At 29.1% G+C, this 23,066-nt stretch overlaps 3 long non-coding RNA genes across 3 annotated transcripts in view; 2 read left to right on the top strand and 1 right to left on the bottom strand.

The window, feature by feature from the left end:
• LOC106691347 (uncharacterized) overlaps positions 1-23,066 on the top strand; it is a 117,192-nt gene that overhangs the window by 33,771 nt on the left and 60,355 nt on the right. The window lies entirely within an intron of this gene.
• On the bottom strand, positions 14,868-16,714 carry LOC136797313 (uncharacterized). The gene is made up of 2 exons (XR_010845168.1): positions 16,413-16,714; positions 14,868-15,719 (listed from the first exon to the last, which is right to left on the bottom strand). It is a non-coding gene; the product is annotated as an uncharacterized lncRNA (long non-coding RNA).
• The window catches only part of LOC106691346 (uncharacterized), a 2,157-nt gene continuing 1,036 nt past the window's right edge, over positions 21,946-23,066 (top strand). The window contains exon 1 of the long non-coding RNA XR_001344771.2: positions 21,946-22,166. This is a non-coding gene — a long non-coding RNA (uncharacterized lncRNA). The remainder of the gene's footprint in view (positions 22,167-23,066) is intronic.

Here is a 23,066-nt window from a genome sequence, read left to right as displayed (position 1 = left end):
TATATATATATACATATATATCCTATCCTCACTCGTTTCAAAGCAGATATTTCTATATAATTCCATGTGGCAAAACTTTACTAATTACCTATGTTAGCCATTCATTTGACAGATTGACAGACACCAATCGCACCAAATTACTTTTGATAATATTTCTCAATTATTATTAGCAAAATAATAACATTTTTTTTTATTGTAAAAGTAAAACAATTCATTAAAATTTACATTATGTTCTTAACCTTTTATTCGATGCTACTAGATTATTATATAATCAATATTTAAAATAATATAAATGATTTCATGGAGTTCGAATGGTTTCATCCTGTCTCTTGAAAGTTTCATTTATTGGTTGAGTGAAATAAAGCAGTTAAATTTTTTATGACTACAATGACATGAAATCATTGATCAAACTGGTGAAACGGAAAAACGCACTACACATGTGCCCGCCAGTATAATTGTCAATTTTTTGTTAGAATAAATCTTTTCTTTATATGTTTTTCGTCATTCTATTATAAAACTTTAAATGTTAATAATTATTTTTTTTTATATCCTGGGCTTACCAACAGTTTATTGATCATAAGGATTAATGACCGTTATTTCTGGAAATTAGTTTTTAGCTTGAAATAAATATTTTTCCTGTTATCTCCTTAATATTAATCTTCAAATCTTTTCATAGTTTATATTTATTCAATTTGCATTACTTATAAAAATAAAATATGTTTGATTATGTCAAAGAAACATTAAATTGAAAATTAAAGATACTTTAGAAGAAGACGTTTTAATAATTCTGATCTTCAGTTTTTGAGCTAGGCTGTTCAAACACCCGGGAGCACTAATTTGTTTTATAAAGTAGTATTCAAATAAATATAAATTATTAAACCTCATTTTTATGCAATAATTTATATTAACTAATAGAGGAATAAATAAGTAAAATATTAAAATAAATCTTTTTTTTTTTTAATAATTTATTTATTGATATTTACAACTGTATACATATATACACATCAAGTAAATTTGCTGTAAGTGATATTATGACATGATAAAAACATGTGGAGAATCTACCCATTGATAGAACTCCAAAAACATTTCTAAAGGAGAAGATCTCGAGGCCATCTTCTTTTCAGACGTCTAGGAGGATTATTAGGTAGTGAAGGAGGAGCCAGGTTAGAAACGAGTTGGTTTGGGTGGTTGGGAAGTTTATTATGGAAGGATTGGTATCTGTTTCTGGCCAAATCGGCAACATACGGGCATTGAGATCCTGATGTATGATTTGATTTGTGACAAAGTAAGGAGCATTAAAGATTTTACAAAGGATTTTGGACTGTAAGGATTGGATTCGAGAGGAATTAGATGGTATAGTGGAACCCATAGCTCAACTCCGTATGTCCAAATAGGCCTTAAAATAAATCTAAACTTGTTTCTCATTTTACTCAACGAAGTAACAGCATATGCCTTTTAGATATAATCTTATCATTTTTCCAAGAAACCATTATGTTTAGACCGATTCTTTTAGGCTAGAATTAAATTTCACTTCGATTTTGACTCCTCAATACCCATCTTGGAGTGGAGTTATACCATTTTCTGTTTTCCAAAATCTCCTGGACATTCTTTAATAGCATATTAAATGATGTAAATATAATAAAAATTAACTACTTTATTAATTAAGTTTACTAATTGTACATTTTATAATCTTAAAAAGAGGAAATACGTGACTATTTATATGCATGATATACATAATTTTATTGATATTTACTGAGGAGAGAAATGGGTTTCAGGAGAATAAGGTTCTTTCAGGAGGGGAAAAAGTTATAGTGAGGAAAATCACGCTAGACTAAGTCTCCATCCTACAAGAGATACTTAAAAACCGATGGAAATTAGATTAGAATGTGCAAGTCTTAATTATCGATTTCAAACAGCCCATAATCTCGTGGACAGAAACTGTCTTCGAATGATTATGACTAAGCTTGGTCACCGGAAGGTTTGTAAGACCGACAAAAACGTGTAACAATGATCCTATATATACACACACACAACATATGTGTGTTTTATAGATTTGTATATTTTGTATATATGTATATATTTGTAACGTAAATGAATGCTATATCGAATAAAACATGATATAAGAGAGAACAATCTCCAGAGGGTAGTTACGCTGCCAACATCCAGACTATATATCCAGACTCGGGTAATAAGGAGTCCTTACAGCCCCTTCCCTCAATCACTCTCTCTCTCCCTCTTCCTTTTTCTCTCTCTTTCCCTCCTTGTCTATCTATTTCTCGTTTGGTCCTTCTTCCCGGCTCGGCCATCTGAGCCACAATATACACCTTTCCAATCATGCCCATTATCTACTCCCTCTCGCCCCTCCCACTCGAAATCACATTTCTACAGTGCAGTTACTGCTGTAAGGATTTATTCTCTATTGTCACATTTTATGTTGTTATTATTGTAGTTCTGAGTAACTCAGCTTTTATAAACCATTGTTCTTTATAATAATTACAATTCTAGTCATTTCCAGTAATTGTTCTTGAATATAAATTTGATTTTTTGTAAATAAAATGTTTGTATTGTTTAGTTCTCAAAAATCAGTGTTTTTTTTTTAATAAAGGATCGATTTTTTAACTAAGTATTGGAATCAATCTGTCAAAACATGCGAAGTTGCACAATAAAGTAGACATAAACTCCGAAAAGCTTTAATGTGTTGCATTGCAACAGTGCGATTCTCTCTGTATTTGCCATTTGAAATGGGGATGAATTGTCTGTTAGCTTGTTTTAATATCGCTTCGTTAATTGAAAATTTGGCTCGTGAGGTATTTAATGTATTCAGGTATATTGCAGAATGGAAGTCAAGATTCGAGGACACATTATGAGGACAGCTTTACGAAGACTGTGGCTGTAGACTAAGCCTCTTGTGGACGGGGGTGGAGTATTGTGGTCAGGGGTAGAGCAGATATTATTGCTAGCCACAGCTTGGATATTACTGCCAACCCTTTCCGCTCTTCTCAGACACAACTAGCATCAAGTTATTTGCTATTACTACTGCTTCTATCTATTTGATTAACTATAATAACTAAACATATTTGCAAGATTTTATCTCAACTTCACACTAGTATTATAAAACTGAGGCATTCTTGGACAGCAGTCATCAGAAAGAAACCAACTCACAATTAAACTGAGCTGAGAAATTTTTTTTTTTTAATAATTTATTTATTGTTATTCACAACTGTATAGACATATATACAATAAGTAAATTTAATGTAGGTGACATAGTGACATGATAAAAACATGCGGAGAATCTACCCACTGATAGAACTCCAATAACATTTCTAGATGAGAAGATCTCGAGGCCATCTTCTTTTCAGACGCCTAGGAGGATTATTAGGTAATGAAGGAGAAGCCAGGTTAGAAACAAGTGGATTTGGGTGGCTTAGAAGTTTATTATGGAAGGAACAGTATCTGGTTCTGGCCAAATCGGCAACATATGGAACATTGAGGTCCTGATGGATGACTTGATTTGTGACAAAGTAAGGAGCATTTAAGGTTTTATGAAGGATTTTGGACTGTAAGGATTGGATTATGGAGGAATTTGATGGTTTAGTGGAGCCCCAAAGCTCAACTCCGTATGTCCAAATAGGCCTTAAAATAAATAAACTAATGTACATGACTATTATAATAGGCCTTATAATAGTCATGTAGATCAGTCTTTTGTAATGGATTGGCAATTTAGACCGTTTGTCTAGTAAATGTTGCAATTGTCCTGAGAAAAATGGATTTAAATTTAAATGACATTAAAAATCTGCAGCTGTCCGTGCATCAGACCACTTCCCCTCTCCACGCTGTATACGCCAGCAGGTTTTATGTCATTTGGTAGGCTTGTGTTGGAGTTATCGTTCTTTTGTGATTTAAAAAATCCAAAAAAAAAACCTTAATTCATGGCGAAAATTATCAATAAAAATTTTATTATTTTCTGTTATTATAAATATTCGTATTTTAGGGTCTCTCGAGGTGGAAATAAATATTATGTATTATTAATTTTGTTCCTTTAAAAAATACAACAAAAAATACCGTTTATAACTAAATGTGACGATGCCATATTGTAATCGGGAAATATCGCGAGATCTCGGCTTTTCTTATTCGAATCGGAAATCTTTATTTTTTTCCAATTTTCTCCTTCAGTTATTCATTGTTTAATAATATTAAAGGAAATGCAGAGAAAGATTTCAATGAAGATGGAATCTGTCTTGTATTTAAGACCAATCAATTCTGTGATAGCATACAAGAGTTTAATCAAAATCATACAAGCCGCTTTCGAGAAAAATCAATTCTATAAAGTATTACTCCTAGCTGGAGGAGTTCATCATGGGACGTGCAATACTTATATGTTTCTTAATTTACAATGTCTGTTCATAAAATTTGAAGACTGTTCTCATAATAAAAAAAAATATTGAACATTTTCATACAGCAAACTAAAAATGACCCTCCGGCTGCGTTTGTTCGCATTGTTCACAGGCACCCTGGAGCTCTTTAATCCTGAAGACCTTTAAGGCACCTCGTGAAAGTTGCCTGAACCGCAGGAATCAAGTTGAATCTTTTCCCTCCCAGGTATTTCTTGATTTGGGGTCACTTGAAGCTAGTTCGGGTAGGGTGGCTACGACAGTGTTACCACATTAAATTTGGCCCAACTTCTATAACGTGGTTATGATGAAGAACCCAATAGTCATGAAAATATGGCCCGGCTCGGTGGACTCGATCCTTCAAACAACAACTAATCTAAAGTAAGGCGACGGTCGGTGTTTTAAAGTTCACCCACTTTCTATCATTTCGACTTATTGAAAGTCTACGAGATGAGCATCTTAAACGTCCTCTTTGCCATCTTTGATCCACTTATACCACATGAAGACCATTACACGTGGTATAGCTTCATATCAGATATAGGCACGTGTATTGTAGCGAAGGTGTATGTTTTTTTTTTTTCGCAAATAACTTTGTAGAATATTTGCTGATTTAAGTGGCGCTAAATTTTCAAATTTTGACGTCACTGAAATGCGCTTACGTTACTAACGATTTGCTCACTCCAACACCTCGGAAACAACTACCGCTTGTGCATTCTGGATATCCCAATTTACTTCTTCGTATCAGTAAGACCCGTCTTCACGAAAAAAAATCAGATTTGAAACTTTATAAACAAACCATGTAAATAATTTACAAAACCTTTTTGTGGTAGTAAAAATAAAGTTATGAAAAGAGGTCTTTAAGATTAATTTCTCTCTGATTTTATAGGCATTCTTAATGATAGATCCTATAAAGTCATAATTTTAATCAAATATTTATATTTGCGTTAAATATACTAGATTTAAATAATATCTTCCCATAAACTTCACGAACGCCTATATTTCTAGCTAGATGTTCTCCGAGTTGCAATATAGCTAGATATAGGCAACACTCTAGGATCTATCCATCCCTTATGCTATGCCCGCTCAAACATTGACTCAGCCCTCAAAGCAGATTCTGTGGAGGACAATATCTTCAATGCCTTCTCATCCGATATTCAATAAAGCTCTTCTCCATCCCTGCTACTTTTCCATCAAGTGCTCTTTGAAATAGATAAAAGTCAATGAATATATTATAAAACCAGTGTGACAGTTTTGGATATTATCAAATGGTTAATCAAGATTTAAAGGTAGAGAAGAAATAAATAATAATAATTGGCCTAAAAAATTTTAAAATGCATTATACAGCTTTAAGATTTGAAAATATCAATGCTCTAAAAACTGCCATGTCTTTGCAATCACAAACCTATCATTATTTACTTTATTAGATATGAAAAATGTAAATTTTGACTATATAATGTATAAAGCGATTTTTATTATAAGTTACGTCTTGACAAATATTGTTTGCTCAAATTATTATAATGTACGTAAAATTGATATCCTACTGACATCTAAAGACTTCCTCAGTACTCGTCCAAAAACCAAGTGTAATAAAACTTTGGCCTGGATAATTTATACTAGAGAACGAGGTGAAAAACGGTTTAGGATTTTTAAAAAAAAATATACTAGATATTGAAGTAGTTTTTTTTAGTATTTTTATTTTTTTTAAATGTTACAATTAATAACATTAAAAAGTATGCGTTTTAGAAAATTTAATTTTTAATAACGGTAAAAGTATTGGATTCCACACTTTTTTTTATTCATGAAGCCAATTTTTTCATATTATGTCATACAATAATAATTGACTATTATTAAAAACTAAATTTTTTTAAATCAAAGACTTTTTAGAATTATTATTTGTAATAAATTTACATAAAAAGTTAAAAATATTATTTAAAAAAATATTTAATTTATTATTGTTTAAGCTTAAACTGTTCACAATTTCGTTCTATGTAGTTTAAAGTATCTGAAATCAAATATTATTAATTTAAATTTAAATTTATAATTGTAATAGAATATTTTTTCTTGAAAATTATAACATTTTGCCTGTATAGATTAAAGAATATTAAAATATTGATCCAGATAAATATTCTTTGTCATTGGTAATGCTTGTAGAATACGTTTATTACCCTGTATTAAAGGTCCTCATTTTATATTTTACCTGTTTATTGAATGAAGTGGGAAATAATAAAGTCATGGACTCTATTTTGAGAATTCTCCACTTAGCTAGCCTTAGAGTTGTTAGCAACAATGCATAAAATATGTCACAGAAGCAGGGTTTGGAAAATCAAAATAGTAGACACAATGAATCATTGAAATTACTTGCTTTGAGAAGAAAAACCATTGCAATAGTAAAAGGGATGGACAACTTTCCTTAAAGGCAGAATAGAACTCAAACGGGCTTGGCCGAAAAAAAAACTTTTTTTTTTTTTTTTTGAACTTTTATAAAAGGGACTTCAGCAATAAAACTGAATGAGGATAATAAAAATAATATTCCTCTTCAAGAATAGTCATATTTTATATTTTATTTTAACTGTCGGAATAAAATAAGAAAAAAAATAACTTTCCTATTATCTATCATAAGCATGTAACCCAATTAAAAGTGTTTTACTCTCTGAATTTACGAAGATACGTCGGTCCTGTCTAAATTAAAAGCGAGAACATAAATTAAGTTTCCTAGGAAGAATTTATTGCCCATCATACACCCATCGTATTTGACACTTACGTATTAATCTAAAGATGTGTTGAGCCACATATTTCATACTGAAAGGTGAGATATAGTAGGAGCAATCCATCAGAGCACCTCTGTACAGACACGAATGTCATAATAGTGACATAATGAATAGCACAGATTTGTATAAAGGAGAAATGTATAATGTAGAAAATTAATAACACAAGATAGACTATGGGAGTGGATAACCGATCTATCCGTAGGAGTAAATAAAGATCAAAGATAAATAATTATTAATATATAAGTTTTTAAGATAGTTTGAATTTGAGTTTCAATTAATTTTTTTTAAAATAAAAATTGAATGATTTCTTGATCATCAATTTTTGGCCAAGGTATATATCTATTTTAGAATTCTATTTATGCTAATATTTTTGTTAGTATTTTCCTTTTCGATTAAAATAATCGTGTATTCAGTGACATGACAGTTTTAGCCACTTTTTTCATTTAGAATAAAATATATTTATTTTTTTTGATTAATTTAGATTTAAATATTAACGAAAAAGTGTGAATTGAGAATTAAGATGAAGGGCTGGCTTCAAAATTATAAGAAGGAATTAGAGACTATATTTATCTAGTAATATGATATAAAAATGAATACAATTTTCTTATCTTCATTGTCTTTTTATACTATCCTTTCACGCCAATAATAAAAAAAAAATTCTTTTTCTCTGCAATATTATAACTATTGGCTGATATTATGCTAAATAAATTGTAGCGATAATAATAAAGGAGTTGGAAGTAGAAGCCGTGCATACTAATACGGTGCAGTCCCCAGCCCCTAAGTGAATCGCATCCGCTTCCAGAATATCGGATTGCCTTCTGAAGCTCTACAGTTCCCTCGTACTGTTCTTTGATTATTAAATAATCAAATAGCCTTAAGGACTGCATACCTGTAATAATTTTAGTGGTTTGTGAATGTATTATGTAAAATTATGATTAGAAATTGATGAAATCATCTATGCAAGTACGGGAGTAGATAGAGACTAGTATGGGAGCTTGTTAGAATAGGTTGGTTCTAACTAGCTCCCATACTAGTCCAGTTTTTATTATATGGAAATGCCACGAGATAGAGTCAACAGGACCAAACAAGAATCTAACTGGCGCTGTTTTAGTTATGAGATTGATCAGATGACGCCTCAACACCCTCAGCTAATGCGGCCAAACACGCGTTTTCTATTTTCACACGTTTTTTTTTTCAAGAAAAAAGCTTTAAAGAACTCTTAGGAACCGTTGAACTATTTTTTAAAAACTTTTTTGCTACACAAAAAAATTTAGTCCTCATGACAAGTAAAACAGTAGACAAAATGAAGAATTCATCGTGTGCCTTATATATAAATGTTTCCCGAGGTAGAATTATTATTATTATTATTTTGTTTTATTTTATTTTTCGTAACCTCCTTTATTATTAAATTCACCCAATACACACATAATGGAAATGTATACTAGTATAATATTCCCTTAGATTGTCTTGTGGCATTGTAAGTTGCAGGGTCGAATTAAGTTAGTTAAAATCATGTAGTTAGCACCAGTAGATTATTGGAACGGGCAGAATTATTACCAACCTGAACGAATAGTAATCCAAGGAAACCATTCGGTTTAAGTGAGACTTAAAAATATCCAGTGTTTGAAAATCACCAACATATATCTTTCAATAAACATGTATATGCGTCTGCCTCTAGGTATCTAATTAATTGTGGATATTAAAATGATGAATTTGAGGAATCCGTGTCAGGTTTTTGTCGCTTATAACAATTTTAAACTCAAATAAATGTCCATTTCTTTAAATATTAAATTTATTTGTGTGATTTGCTTGTAACAGTTTAATATGGAAATATCCCAATTTCTAGAAACTTGTATTTTCATATTGAATATTGAATTTAAGCGGTTGATGACTAAACTATGTGTTGACATTTTTTTCTAGTTAATTAATTTCTTGGTTGATTAATTACGTGTTTTTTTTTTTTTACCATGAAAACCACATATAATATACTTGCCCAGCTCATCGAGTTTCTGAATTGACAAATACAATATTCGATAAAATTAGTTTTCCAGTTTTAGGAAACAGTAATGATTCATATTTCATTATATAATAGTTAGTTATCTCAAGCACATCTCGTATGTATTAAAAATATATCTAGATATCGTTTTAATTACCGAAAATAAATTATATATTTGAATATTTAGCTCCTTTGGTTGATAAATTATAGTCTTGAGAGGGCTTTTCTCGGATCGTTCCATTGTTGACTTAGTTATTCGTAATAAATGACCCCATATCTAAAGGGATCTGGGAGGGCAATGAATAAATTTAGGGATTGTTTAATTTAGGGATGAATATTTATAAACTGTTTAGATAAATGTTGTTGGAACATTCCTCTTTGTTCGTCATCCGAAACTCTTGGACAAGTTTTCTGTCATCTTTACTATTATTTATAAATATTTAAGTTACCAATGAATAAAACACATTCAGGGAACATATTTTATAATTTAAAAACTTTTAGATGTCGTTTATATATAACAAAGACAAAATAAATTCAGATTCAATTAATTCAATTAATAATACCTTAAACATCAACTTTAATTTCACAGTCTTACAATGATCATTAAAAGATTTTTGTTGGCTATTCTTCCCATGTCTGATATAGTATAGTCAAAATTAACATATTAAACAACAAATCAATAAACGAATCACATTTATTTATATATTTATTAATTTGCCCCTATTATGTTGTATTACCTTTAGTTTTCATTTAAATAAAAAACCTTTTATCTGTAAGTTATGTCATTGTGATTAGCACTAACACCAATTTTATTTAAGTTAGACATATGTAGATATGGGTTATGGCTGTATCTATATACCTCACAATCAGGTTAGGCATATTATCATTTTAGTTCAAACTAAATTTTGATCAATTATCTTAATTTTTCGTATTATTAATCCTTTCAAATTTAATTATAATGATTCTAAAGTTTAACTATATTTATTACAAAATTAATTATACTCAAAATGTTTGCATTACGCTGGTTCAAATTTCTTGTGTTTGATGTAAAGTTAACAGTATAAGTAATAATTCTTGATATATAAATAGTTTTAAAAATATGTTTTATAGTATTATTTTCATTAAGTAAAATTATTATATTTTTAAAATCAAAATTTTGTGTTGTTTTTTTTTTGGAATTTTATACACCAATCCTAATTTAAAATTTTATATACCAGTGATGTTCTTACTTTAATTTTGTCCTTTCTTTTACACTAAATAGCTGTCTGAACAGTATTCTGTGAGTAAGTAACTGATTCGTAGATTATAGTAGTTTTTGGTTCATACTTTTAGTCACATACATATTATTACATTATGTTGTCATTTACTTGTGTCTCCAGATATTTTGATTTATAAATTCATCTCTGAATCCTGCATTTTCTTATCGTAATAAAGAGTTTTCAATATATAAAGCTTCATCGATCTTTGATTAATGATATTAATGATATAATAAAAATTTCTGAAATGAAAATTTAAATTTATGTCATCCAGCATCAGTAATTTTGAATAATTTGGGTTGATGTTTTGTAAAATTTTTCTTTGTACACAATTCCATGTTAAGTGGTTGAAGCCGGTAGTCAGTTTCAGGTAGAAAACAAGAAATAAGAAAGGTTTTTCTCTGTATTCTGATTTCACATAAACTTTACAAATTTAAGTGCCTCGGTTGAATATTTTATTACATGAGTATCACATTTCTAAAACTTCTGTTCCGTTGTAAATTTTATTCATAATGTTCAGCGGTTACTTTGCAAATCTGAGTTTATGGCCTGGGCAGCCTTAGGCTTGTGGACTAGGGGGTATTATGCAGTATTGTATTGTGCCTCCTGACTCCTTAATACTTCCGTTATCCGGAATATTCAGATTTCGCAAATTACCATACAGATTTCTTTTCAACGCTGTTAGCGAATTTGGGGCAAAACGATATGAATATTTACCGATGCTAATTGTAAACTTGTACTTTTTCTGTACAAACCGCATTCATAAAGACTTTATGAACTTAACTAGTTTCATAATCATTTTATGTGCAGGACTGTACGGAGAGTGATATTCTAGACACATCTTTGAGTTGGCTTGTAGATATTAAAGTACGAATATTAAAAACAAATATAACCTCAAAATTATTAAAACAAGAATAAATTATTGATTAAATATATTTAATAAAGCTTATTTAATCACCCAAAGTTCACATTTTTTAATATAAAACTGTATAATCATAAAAATGATATCACATTTGCATTATTTGCTTATACACTCCAGGCTTTTGTAACGTTTCGGCTTTTCCTATTGGCAATTTTCAAACATTTTCATCTTTACCCCAATCACAACATGAGTGATTTTTAAATATACAGATAAATAAATTATTATAAATACAATTACAAATAAATGAATGTATTTGTTATAATGAATTTAAAATTCTGTTTATTCTTAACTCTTTTTATACTGAGGTCGTTTTAATCAAGGCATTTATATCTATCATATATAATTTAATATTTTAGATAATATTTATTTTTTATATTTTATATTACTGTAAAATAAATATTAAGATGTTTTTCATTTATATCCGGGCTGAATTTATTGTTTTTTTAGCTGGAAATATTTCTTTAATATGACAATGTCATAGTGATGTTTATAAGTTAATGATGAAGTAACTTAAAATTTGACTGTAGATTGGTTAATGAAATATTAAATCATGCCCAAAGAAGACTGAAAACTTTTTTATTTATATATTTTTGACAGAAGCATAAGTTTTAAAAAATCAAACAAAAATGTTATATATTGTAAATATAAAAGTCTGGATGAAAAATATTGCATCAGTAAAAAAAAAAAATGGGGATAGACTTAATTTTAAATTAATTATTACTAATACTTCTCATATGGACAATAAGTTTTAATTTGAAAAACGATTATATTGTTACTGAGGTAAAGATAAGAATGTTCGAAAATGGCTGGTGGAAAAAGGTTGAAACGTTACAGAAGTGTGGAATTTTTTTGTTTGGAATATAATTGTTATACATTTTTACTTGTTAATAGTTTTGTATTATTAATGGACGTACAATATAGTACACACTAATCCCCAGGGTTATGACTCTTCCGACATAAGAATTCTTGCAGTCAAACGTAGGATTGCATATTTCGACCTCATAGTCTTGTCTTCTTTGAACTTTTGTCTTATTGCCTCGAGACAAAGGGAGTCATATAAATGGCTCGATTTCACATTTGATACGAAGCATAATAAGTAACGAGGATCATCTCTTACTCTGATTCTATTAGCATCCAGCTAATCATGGCCGGTAACGTTTCTAAAAGCGGCAACCGACTCGTGGCGGATTAGATCAGACTGATGAGCCCTGCCCACTGCTTCCCTTCTGTAAACTCTTAGTAAAGTAGCAACAACTTATCTCTCAAGGTTTTATTAAAACGATTTTAGCCGCACTAAAACTCAAAGCACGCAAAGCATTGGCATCTGAGATTCTTTATTAGCTAGGGCGTCGACCTACTCGTTTCCCTAGACTCTTATGTGCGAAGGTATCCACTGTATAAAGGTATCCATGGTTGCCCCTTTCATGAGAAGCCTCTCTAAAAGTCTTCTTCCCTACAAAATATGGAATGTTGTCAGTCCTTAATTGTACAGGCCGACAATGGTAGCTTGTGAGCTGACATGAATGGAGAAGAGCAATATAGTTCGAAATGTTTTGCTTTAATCTTTTTGTTTAATATTTTATTCTTATTTTAGTAATTTTGAGGTTAGACCAGTTTTATTGAAGTGACGCGAGATTAAAACAAAGTAGTGGGGAGGAGGCGGGAGGGCAATGCTGGTCGATTCTGGCATAGAAATTTTCATATTAGAATAGTAGTTTAACAATCCCGGCAGTTCCGGTCCAATTCAGTGCGTTTCTGTAATTTCATAGCCTCTGATTCCAATAATATTCCCATTAAACATTTTAATTTAATTTTTTTTTTCGTGTATCATCATTTATAACCTGACATCTCCTTCATTTCCAGATAATTCTTCTAGGCGTCTGAAAATAAGAAGGCTTCAAAATCTTCTCTGCTAGAAATTTTATTGGAACTCTAGCAATGAGTAAATTATACACATGTCTGTATCATGGGATTGTATAAATAACATCAAATTTACTTGTGGTATATATTTTTAATTAAAAAAAAATAAATTAAAAAAAAAATCTGAATCAGCTCCAGGGGTACGATGGTGGTTTGGTTACTTTTACTTGAAGGTTCTTAAAGATAAGGTGTGTTTACACCGAAATGTTACCAGTAATATTGTTATTTACAAAATAGTTATAATAATTTAGTAATTTATATTTTGATGTCTAGTGTTTACATCAGTCAATAGCAAACATTTTTTAACATATCTCTTTGTAGTAATAATGATTAAAAAAATTTTCATAGAATATACTTTGATCGGTAGAGAAATATTTTTAAAATTTTGAACGAATTCGTGTAAATAAAATCAAATCCTATTAACTTTTTGTTAATAGTATTGTAAGGCTAGTTACACTTCCTATTGAGCGGTGGAAGTAGAAAGCAGAGCTTTATTTAAAATAATTTATATTATTTTATAATTTTATTGCTGTATAATTATTTATAATCATTTAACTGTCGCTTCAAAACCTTGCTTTATTTTTTATTGGACATTTAGGGTACTTAGTTAATTGGAACTAAGCTAATTAGTTCCGACAGTAATAGACTATGAGCATCGGAGTGTATTACACCTGGATGAGGGGTCAGAAGGAGGTGGGTCGGAAACAACAACACGTTTCCAAGTGACAGCCTCTCTAGACCAATCAGCTACCGGCTTTGTACGGGGTGTCAGCCATTCGGAGTCCTCCTTTTATCTCTACAAGTTTGGTGGTCTATAGAGGTCCTGTATCGGCACTCTGTGGTCACATACAGGCATTGAGGGTGTGTGTGTGCTTTCGTTGGTCGCAAATGTCTCGAATTGAGTAGGGTGGGCAATCTGAGTTTCAAAGAATTAAAGTGGCCCTCAATGGAATACTAACATAATTCCAACTTTAGAAATAAAAAAAAACGATCGCGAATATACATATATATATTTCTGCTCGCTAAACAATTAAGCGATTTATAAAATTTAACTCAGCTAATAATAGTTTAATCATCCCAATAAATATATGATTGGATATTTAATAAATTTATTATTGGCTAAAGTTTTTAGGATTAGCTCCAAGACATGTGTAGAAACAGTCCCGTCCGCTTCCATCTAAATTAGTGAACCAATATTTTCTACCGAATACTCTTTGTCTCTAGTGATACTTTCTCACAAATACTTTCCAAATATCAATATTGTTGAATTGTTAAATAACGTTTTTCTCTTCACAAATAGTTTTTTTGTATTAATCCAAGATTTATCAGGTTAAAATGATGGTTACTATAAATGATCTATACATCGGTTGGTTTGACGTTGAATGATAAAAGATTTCTTGTTGTTCTGTTTCTCATTACAACTTTTAAACAACAGATAAAACCAAAATAGTTTTTCATATGTATTTTGAATGTTTATGTTGATATTCAGAGATTATTTTGTCAAATTCTAAAAAAAATTCTATCACCTACACTCGATTCCATAGTATTTTCCTTACATAATCCTGTAATCCTCACAAAAAACCCTGTTACAAATATTTATAAAAAAGTAAAAACTTTATAAGTTTTTTGGTGTTTTATTTCTACCTCCTTCATAGTTACCACAGCAAAAAAGGATTTACTAATTTAATATGTATTCGTGCCCCTCAGTAGTAAACATGTTTTATGAATGATATTTTTGCTTGTAAATGTTTGTTATACAGTTCAATTAAATAATATAGATGAATTTCAGACTAATTTTTATGGCTAAAAATATTTAAATGTAACATAACATGAAATGATTTATTAATACTCTTAAGATAAAACGATAGAATAAGAATTAAAATAAAGCTAAAGTAAATATAGTAAATGTATTTACTATGTATTAATTATAATATATACAACTTATATCAATATAACTACTAATATATGATTGAATTGAATTTCTTACTGAAAAAAAATAATTTCGTTGGTTTACTAGAGGAAATCAATTCAAAAATTGAAGTTTTACAATTTTGACAATAGAAAAATAAATGAATGGTATTTGTAATTTTACTTTTTACCAATAGAATTTAATTTTTTCAAAACTTTTTTTTTAGAGTGTAATCTTTTAACATTTTATACTGAGAAAACCAAGTAACTCCAATCTAGAAAATATTGATTTAATGAACTTCACTTGTAAAGCCGACGATTTCCTTTTTCAAGAGTATACTAGGAAGATTTCGCTCTTTTGGTAACAGCAATTCATTTACTTTCTACAATTGGTTTCTTTGCAGCAATTTCTTGATTGTGAGCAGCAAGATTTATCTGTGTCACAGCAGCAGGATTGATCCGTGTCACAACAGTTTGTTGTTGGTGAACAGCAGGTTTGTTCTGAGGTGCAGGAAGATATTTGACATTTGCAATTGTTGCAGACGCAAATGTTGGTACCTAGAAATGTATTAAATAAATAACAGAATTTTTATTTATATTTCATTATCATTAATATTTTTTACACAAATATTATATATATTGTACAATACATAATGTAGGATGAAAATAGTATTCTTTTCCTTTAACAGGAAGGAAATGACTCAAATTAGGTAATTTTTGTACACGCTATTTTGAGATCGGTTTGGTTGTCTGACAAAACATTTTCCCCTGATATTGAGGCTTATTTATAGGGCATATGGTAAAATTGTTATAATTTAATAATTTAAGATTTTCTAGAGCGTGTAAAGACACTTAACATATCGAATCTGCTTATTTTCTATTACCTAATGCCTCCCACGTCATGTAATAATCATATTGAAAATCGCATGATAAGATGAAAATATTTACATTTGTCAATGAAAGCAGTTTTATGGCTATAAGACTAGAATTCATTTTTAAATTAAAATAATAATATTCGTATAGATTCACCTATTTCCACCGATCAATCATCTAAATACATTAGAATGAAATAATTTTTACTTTTTGAAAACAAAATTACATATTACTGTTTTAAATGTTTAAGATTGATTAGAATATAAATGCCTGATTTAAAAAAAATATATAATTCAAAAACTGTAAAGTACGAGTATATGTGCATATGTAATAATAATGTATAAAAAAAAATATATAATGGTGTAAAATCATACTCACAACATACTGATGAGCTAGGCATTTTGGTTTTGATAGTTTCCTTTTCTCGAACTAACAATGACGTTCCGCGAGAGCTAGCTCATTTATAGTAGCAGTGTGACGTCATATCTGTATCTTACATCAGACTAAAAAATACATCGTCATATTAGAAAACACTCAGCCTCACCTTTATTTATATAATCAAAATTAATATTTGCTTACTTCTCATGCGGTTATTGTCAATACAGATCTGCTGCGTAGTATTATAAACTACTTCAAATTCCTTTGACCTCTTGTCAATTTATATATTTTTGGAAAGTTTTTCCGTTTTAAAGAAAAAAATGGTATTTTTTTCTAATAGAACCTGGAGGCTTGACTTATTTTTTTTTTTACTCTGTTACTTGTGATAGATAATTTTATTTTTAAGATTTTATTATTGTTGAAAATTTGAATTGCGTTTTCAAATTACCTTTCTTTAAAATGTAGTTTACATTCCATGATGAAATAGTTTTCAATTCTTCTTAAATTATAAAAAATTCTCCTTCATCACGATTTTATCTTTATTTTGCATTTTCGTTTCAACTCAAATAATGTTTTGAACAGCTTTTTCTTTATACTTATCTCAAAATATATTTATTTTGTTGAATATAAAAATAGATTTAAAGAAAAAAATAATAGGAATCATGTTGAGTTAATATCAACTAGGTAGATGCTGATTCATTATGATTCATTTATTTTTGTTTTCTTTAAATCTATTTTTATTCGTATAACAAAATACATATACCTTTTAAAAAATCAATGATTGTTTATAAATAAATATCAATTTAAAATAATATTTTCTATAATAACATGGGATTTTAATAACAAAATTTAATGCAAGTGTTGCTTTAAAACATGAAATAATTTATGAAAGGAATATGGTTCGGGTGCGGTAAAAAAAAAAACTCAATAGTAGAATATACTATTTTATTGAGCCAACGTTTCGCCTCACGTTGCAGGGCTTCGTCAGGGCTAAAAAAGATACAAACACATAGTAAGTTTTTAGCCCTGACGAAGCCCTGCAACGTGGGGCGAAACGTTGGCTCAATAAAATAGTATATTCTACTATTGAGTTTTTTTTTTTACCGCACCCGGACCATATTCCTTTCATCTTTACACACGGTCAATCAATATCTTCCAGTATGAAATAATTTAGTAATTCTCTTAAGATAAAACGATAGAATAAGAATTAAAATAAAGCTAAAGTAAATATAGTAAATGTATTTACTATGTATTAATTATAATATATACAACTTATATCAATATAACTACTAATATATGATTGAATTGTATTTCTTACTAAAAAAAATAATTTCGTTGGTTTACTAGAGGAGTTCAATTCAAAAATTGAAGTTTTAAAATTTTGACAATAGAAAAATAAATGAATGTTATGGTATTTGTAATTGTACTTTTTATGAATAGATTTTAATGTTCTTAAAACTTTTTTTTTTTAGAGTTTAATCTTTTAACATTTTATACTGAGAAAACCAAGTAACTCCAACCTGGAAAAATATTGACTTAATGAACTTCACTTGTAAAGCCGTGGGACATGGGATTTTAATAACAAAATTTAATGCAATTGTTGCTTTAAAATGCTTCAATATATTTTCTGCTTAAGTTTCAGTATTGTGTAATTCATTTTTAATTAATATGAGGAGTCCTTGTAGTCAGAATGATATGCTTTAAATGCATTTTAATTTAATGAATTTATTAAAACGTCATGAGGAGTACATAGTTCCAAATATTAAAGAATTTTAGATTATTTTTTTATTTAAGTTTAGTTATTTATAAAAATCCATTTATTAAATTTTCCTTGACTGACCTCCCAGAAAGAAGTAATGAACTTTATGGTTTCGTTTCTAATGCGTGATTTCTACAAGCACTGGGAATTCCCTTTCGAATCAAATGGTTTCCTAAGATCATTTATTGATACACGTCGGTTGTAATTTGGTCTAAGGGAACATTACTTTCTAATTAGCAAGATGAATTAACAATATTGCAATGTGTTACTAAAACCAGCAGCAATTGAACTTCGCATAGCCATGGCTGCCTCTGAGCGAAACTGTTTACGTTCAGATACATCTTAACTTTATTATCAAATCATATCATATCATTTCTGTTCAGCTCAGATTGCAAATTTCACAAACAAATATTTCGTTTATATGTTCAAACATTCAAAAGGACAAATTTGAAACCGAATAAAAAGATAATTTTTATGACTTCCAGTGCATTGAAATGTTGTAGCAGCTATGGAGTTCAAAACAGTTCCCTGTCACTTTTCACTCTCATTCATCTAGCATCAGCTCATCAATACTGGACATTGATCTAGTCAATTTCAATTTGTAAAAAAAAAATAATAATAAAAAATCATTTTGGTATGAATAATTATCCTTATTAAATGATATTTTAGAATCGCTAATTAGAGCGTCATTTTACTTTTTTTTTTATAGTTCCTTTTATCATTGTCGTTGCTTTTAAGATTTCTTTAACTCAATTTACTCTGGCATATTGATTTTTATTTTATTATTTTTTTTAATCATTTATTTATTGTTATTTACAACTGTATAACATATATACTACTAGTAAATTTGTTGTATGTGAGATAGAGACATGATACAAACATGTGGAGAATCTACCCTTTGATAGAACTCTAATAAAATTTCTATAGGAGAACATCCCGAGGCCATCTTCTTTTCAGACGCCTAGGAGGATTATTAGTTAATGAAGGAGAAGCCAGGTTAAAAACAAATGTATTTGGGTGGTTGGGAAGTTTTCCATGGAAGGAACAGTATCTGGTTTTGGATAATTCCGCAACATATGGGACATTGAGGTCCTGATGGATGACTTGATTTGTGACAAAGTAAGGAGCATTAAGGATTTATGAAGGATTTTGGACTGTAAGGATTGGATTATGGAGGAATTTGATGGTTTAGTGGAGCCCCAAAGCTCAACTCCGTATGTCCAAATAGGCCTTAAAATAAATAAACTAATGTACATGACTATTATAATAGGCCTTATAATAGTCATGTAGATCAGTCTTTTGTAATGGATTGGCAATTTAGACCGTTTGTCTAGTAAATGTTGCAATTGTCCTGAGAAAAATGGATTTAAATTTAAATGACATTAAAAATCTGCAGCTGTCCGTGCATCAGACCACTTCCCCTCTCCACGCTGTATACGCCAGCAGGTTTTATGTCATTTGGTAGGCTTGTGTTGGAGTTATCGTTCTTTTGTGATTTAAAAAATCCAAAAAAAAAACCTTAATTCATGATGGATGACTTGATTTGTGACAAAGTAAGGAGCATTAAGGATTTTACGAAGGTTTTAGAACTGTAAGAATTGGATTCGGGAGGAATTTGATGGTTTAGTGGAGCCCAAAAGCTAAACTTCGTACGTCCAGATAGGACTTATAATGGTCACGTAGATCAGTCTATTATAATGTATTGGCAATTTAGACCGTTTGTCTAGTAAATGTTGTAATAGTCGAAATCGACGAGGAGTTTCCTGTCTTTTCAGTCTTGTATGAGGATTCCATGTCAGTCGTTTGTCGAGTTGTAGTCCTAAATAACGGATCTGTTCGACAGGAATAAGTGGGATATTACTAAAGTTATGTATTTAAGCTACACTATACACTATAATATTATATATTATAGTAATGAACTAATTAAATAATAATGATATTTTAGACTATTCCAAAATTTTCCTCAGCGTATTAAAAAGGCTTAAACAATTTTTATGACTTACATTAATTTGGCCTCCCTCTAATAATATAATAAGAGCGACATGACACCGCGGCAAATGTGATGAAAACAGCTTATTATGAGTATTGTTTTATTTCTATAACTAAGGAATCAATTAAATCTATATTAAGAAATTTTCTATTCAAATAAAAAAACTATTTTCAATTAAAATAAATTATATCCATAAAGTTGCAACAGTCCTTAAACTATTTAATTGCTTCAAATGTCCAATGTTTCGGCAAAACCTGGCCAACATCATGGACAATCTTATCTATAATTTCACAACCTCACACCATTTCCTAAACATTTGTTAGAAGTTTCTCTAGATACTTTATAATATACATAAAAATAACTTAATTCAATTGCATATTATCTTTACATTATTATCACTATCTTATAAAAAACAATAAAATTTCAACTTTAAATTTGCATATTTGAATTTATTAATAAAAGTTGTTGGGACTTAGTGGATGCAATTTATTTTAGTTGAATATTAAGACTAGTCTCAAATATTATATCAGAAAAGAAATATAACATTATCTTCTTCTAATATACATACTCAATAACTTAAAAAAAATCGCTAAAGTTCAATTTATTTTAATGTTTGAACATTAAAATGATCATAACAATATAAACAATATTGTTTTCATCAATAACAATCATTTGTTGGCTATCATTCTTGCGCCACTAACTCATAACTAGGAATGGGATCTTTATTTGATTAAAAAAAAAATGTAAATAAATAAATAAATTATAAATCGTACTCTTATTCATAACTATTACTTTTTCTCTAATCAGCCCTTACTGCACTGAAAAAACGATTGCAGTATGCAATATAGGTTTCTAAAAAATAATTAAAATATGGTAATAAAATCTTGATTCCAGTCGTTATAATGATTTGAAAAAAGAAATGAATACTCTTCGTTGTCATTCGTTTCGTGAGCATCTTATTCTCCTAAAACTAATAAAGTCCATGACCACATATTGTGTTAGGCTGATAAATTAAACAAACCTTAACTAGTTTTAATTGTTCGTTTCTACTAGTAGAAATCCCTATATTGATTTATTCTCCTTTCACTACTTAGAGTAAGTTTAACCATTAAAATTTTTTAACCTTGAACTCTTAGATAACATTCTAGGTATAGTGGGGAAATATGGTCAGAGAAACATTTTCAAGATAGGCGATAAAAATACAAGTTTTATTATCCAACATAAAGTACCAATGTAACTTAATACACACATTTGTTTTTGCCGATTTCGAAATTCATTGGAAGTAAACTAACCTATTTTTATGTTTTAAGAATTTTGCATTCACTGAAAGTTTTGATAACACAATTTATTAAAATTAATAATAATATATATGTCAATACGCTTACTGAGATTGAAGAACTTTTAATTACAATCTAAAAAAAAAAAAAATAAATAAAAATTGACAGCCATATGAGATAATAAGTATATGGGATAGTCAGTCCAAGAAGTTTCTCATTTGCTTTTTTTTTCATATACTTAATATTATAAAGTAAAATTAAATTATTTTAACAAAATCAATAAGGAGCATCACAGAAGCGAAGAAATCATCTTGAGATTGCGTTTTTAGTTTGAGATACGCAAGAATGGAAATTTCCACTTTTATTCTAAGATGCTAATTAAAATATGCTTTATTAAAAAAAAATTAATGCTCTTACTTGTTAAAAAAAAAAGAGAAAAAAAGGAAATCCAGTTTAGAGCTTAAATTCATCGAGAGGAAATTAAGAATTTAATAATGCCCACTTGTTGACTTTAACTTTATTGACAAATCAAAGAACAAGTGCAAATGATATGAAAAAAGATGTGGTTAAGTGTTTTCCAATCTGACGACATATTTTGTTTTCCTGTCTGATGCAATCTCTTGATATGACGTCACACCCCCTATAAATTCATAAGGTTTTTGCAAGTCTGTATTAGTTCGAAAGAAGAAACTATATAAAATTCAAAATGCCCTGTTCATCTGCTTGCTGTAAGTATGATTTAACTTATCATTATTATTGTTTTGTTTTTCAGTAATATAGTATTGTGATTGGTAGCAATACGCTTGCATAACAATGTTCATTATAAAAGATACATTTTTTTTTAAAGTAATGGATATTGAAATAGTATTAATTTTTTCTCTTTTAAATCATTTATAAATTGCGCATGATTATTTTCTTTGATGGATATATAATTTATAATACGAATTAAAAAATAATGATGAACATGCCTTATTATTTTGAATATTCTCTTTATTTTATCCATTTTGCGATTAAGTATTTTCACTTTTATTATTAAAGAACTTTAAAATATTCGTGCTATTGTATATTGATGGTTAACTTTATATTTATAAAATGAGGTAATCTGAATGGTAGTAAAAAAAATTATAAAAAGGTGCCAGCTATTAACTAAATGCCGAAAAAACTATATCATGTCTAAATTAACAAACTAATAATTGAAAGAAATATGCTTAGTAATTTTTTTCTCGATTTTTTCCGAACTTCTAAACCAGCCCCTTATAATATTTATATATTTTTAATTGGTAACTGATATATGCTGTACATGTATTCAATTTAATGAGAGTTTCAAATAGTGGATTAACATAGTGGGCCGTCCTTATTGACTAAGGGTATATTTCATTTAATTAAACATAATAATTCTAAAACCTTTATACATCAAATATTAAAAACATTCTTGTGAGATTTATTAAAAGTCTTATTTTTAAAATTTATCCTTTATTAAAAATATTAACTCCTATATGCAATAATGAACCAAACTAAATTTTTATGAAGTTGTGTTTTATATGATATATCGATAATCTTAATTTCGAATCATAATCTAAAGGAGGAGTACGACTCTATGTTATTATTAACTATAGATAAAACCGGTT

The sequence above is a fragment of the Halyomorpha halys genome, unplaced genomic scaffold (genome assembly GCF_000696795.3).
Source record: "Halyomorpha halys isolate HHAL.00 unplaced genomic scaffold, Hhal_1.1 Scaffold2269.1, whole genome shotgun sequence".
Taxonomy (NCBI): Eukaryota; Metazoa; Arthropoda; class Insecta; order Hemiptera; family Pentatomidae; genus Halyomorpha; species Halyomorpha halys.
Note: the sequence above shows the minus strand (reverse complement) of the source record. Positions and strands in the feature narration are given on the sequence as shown.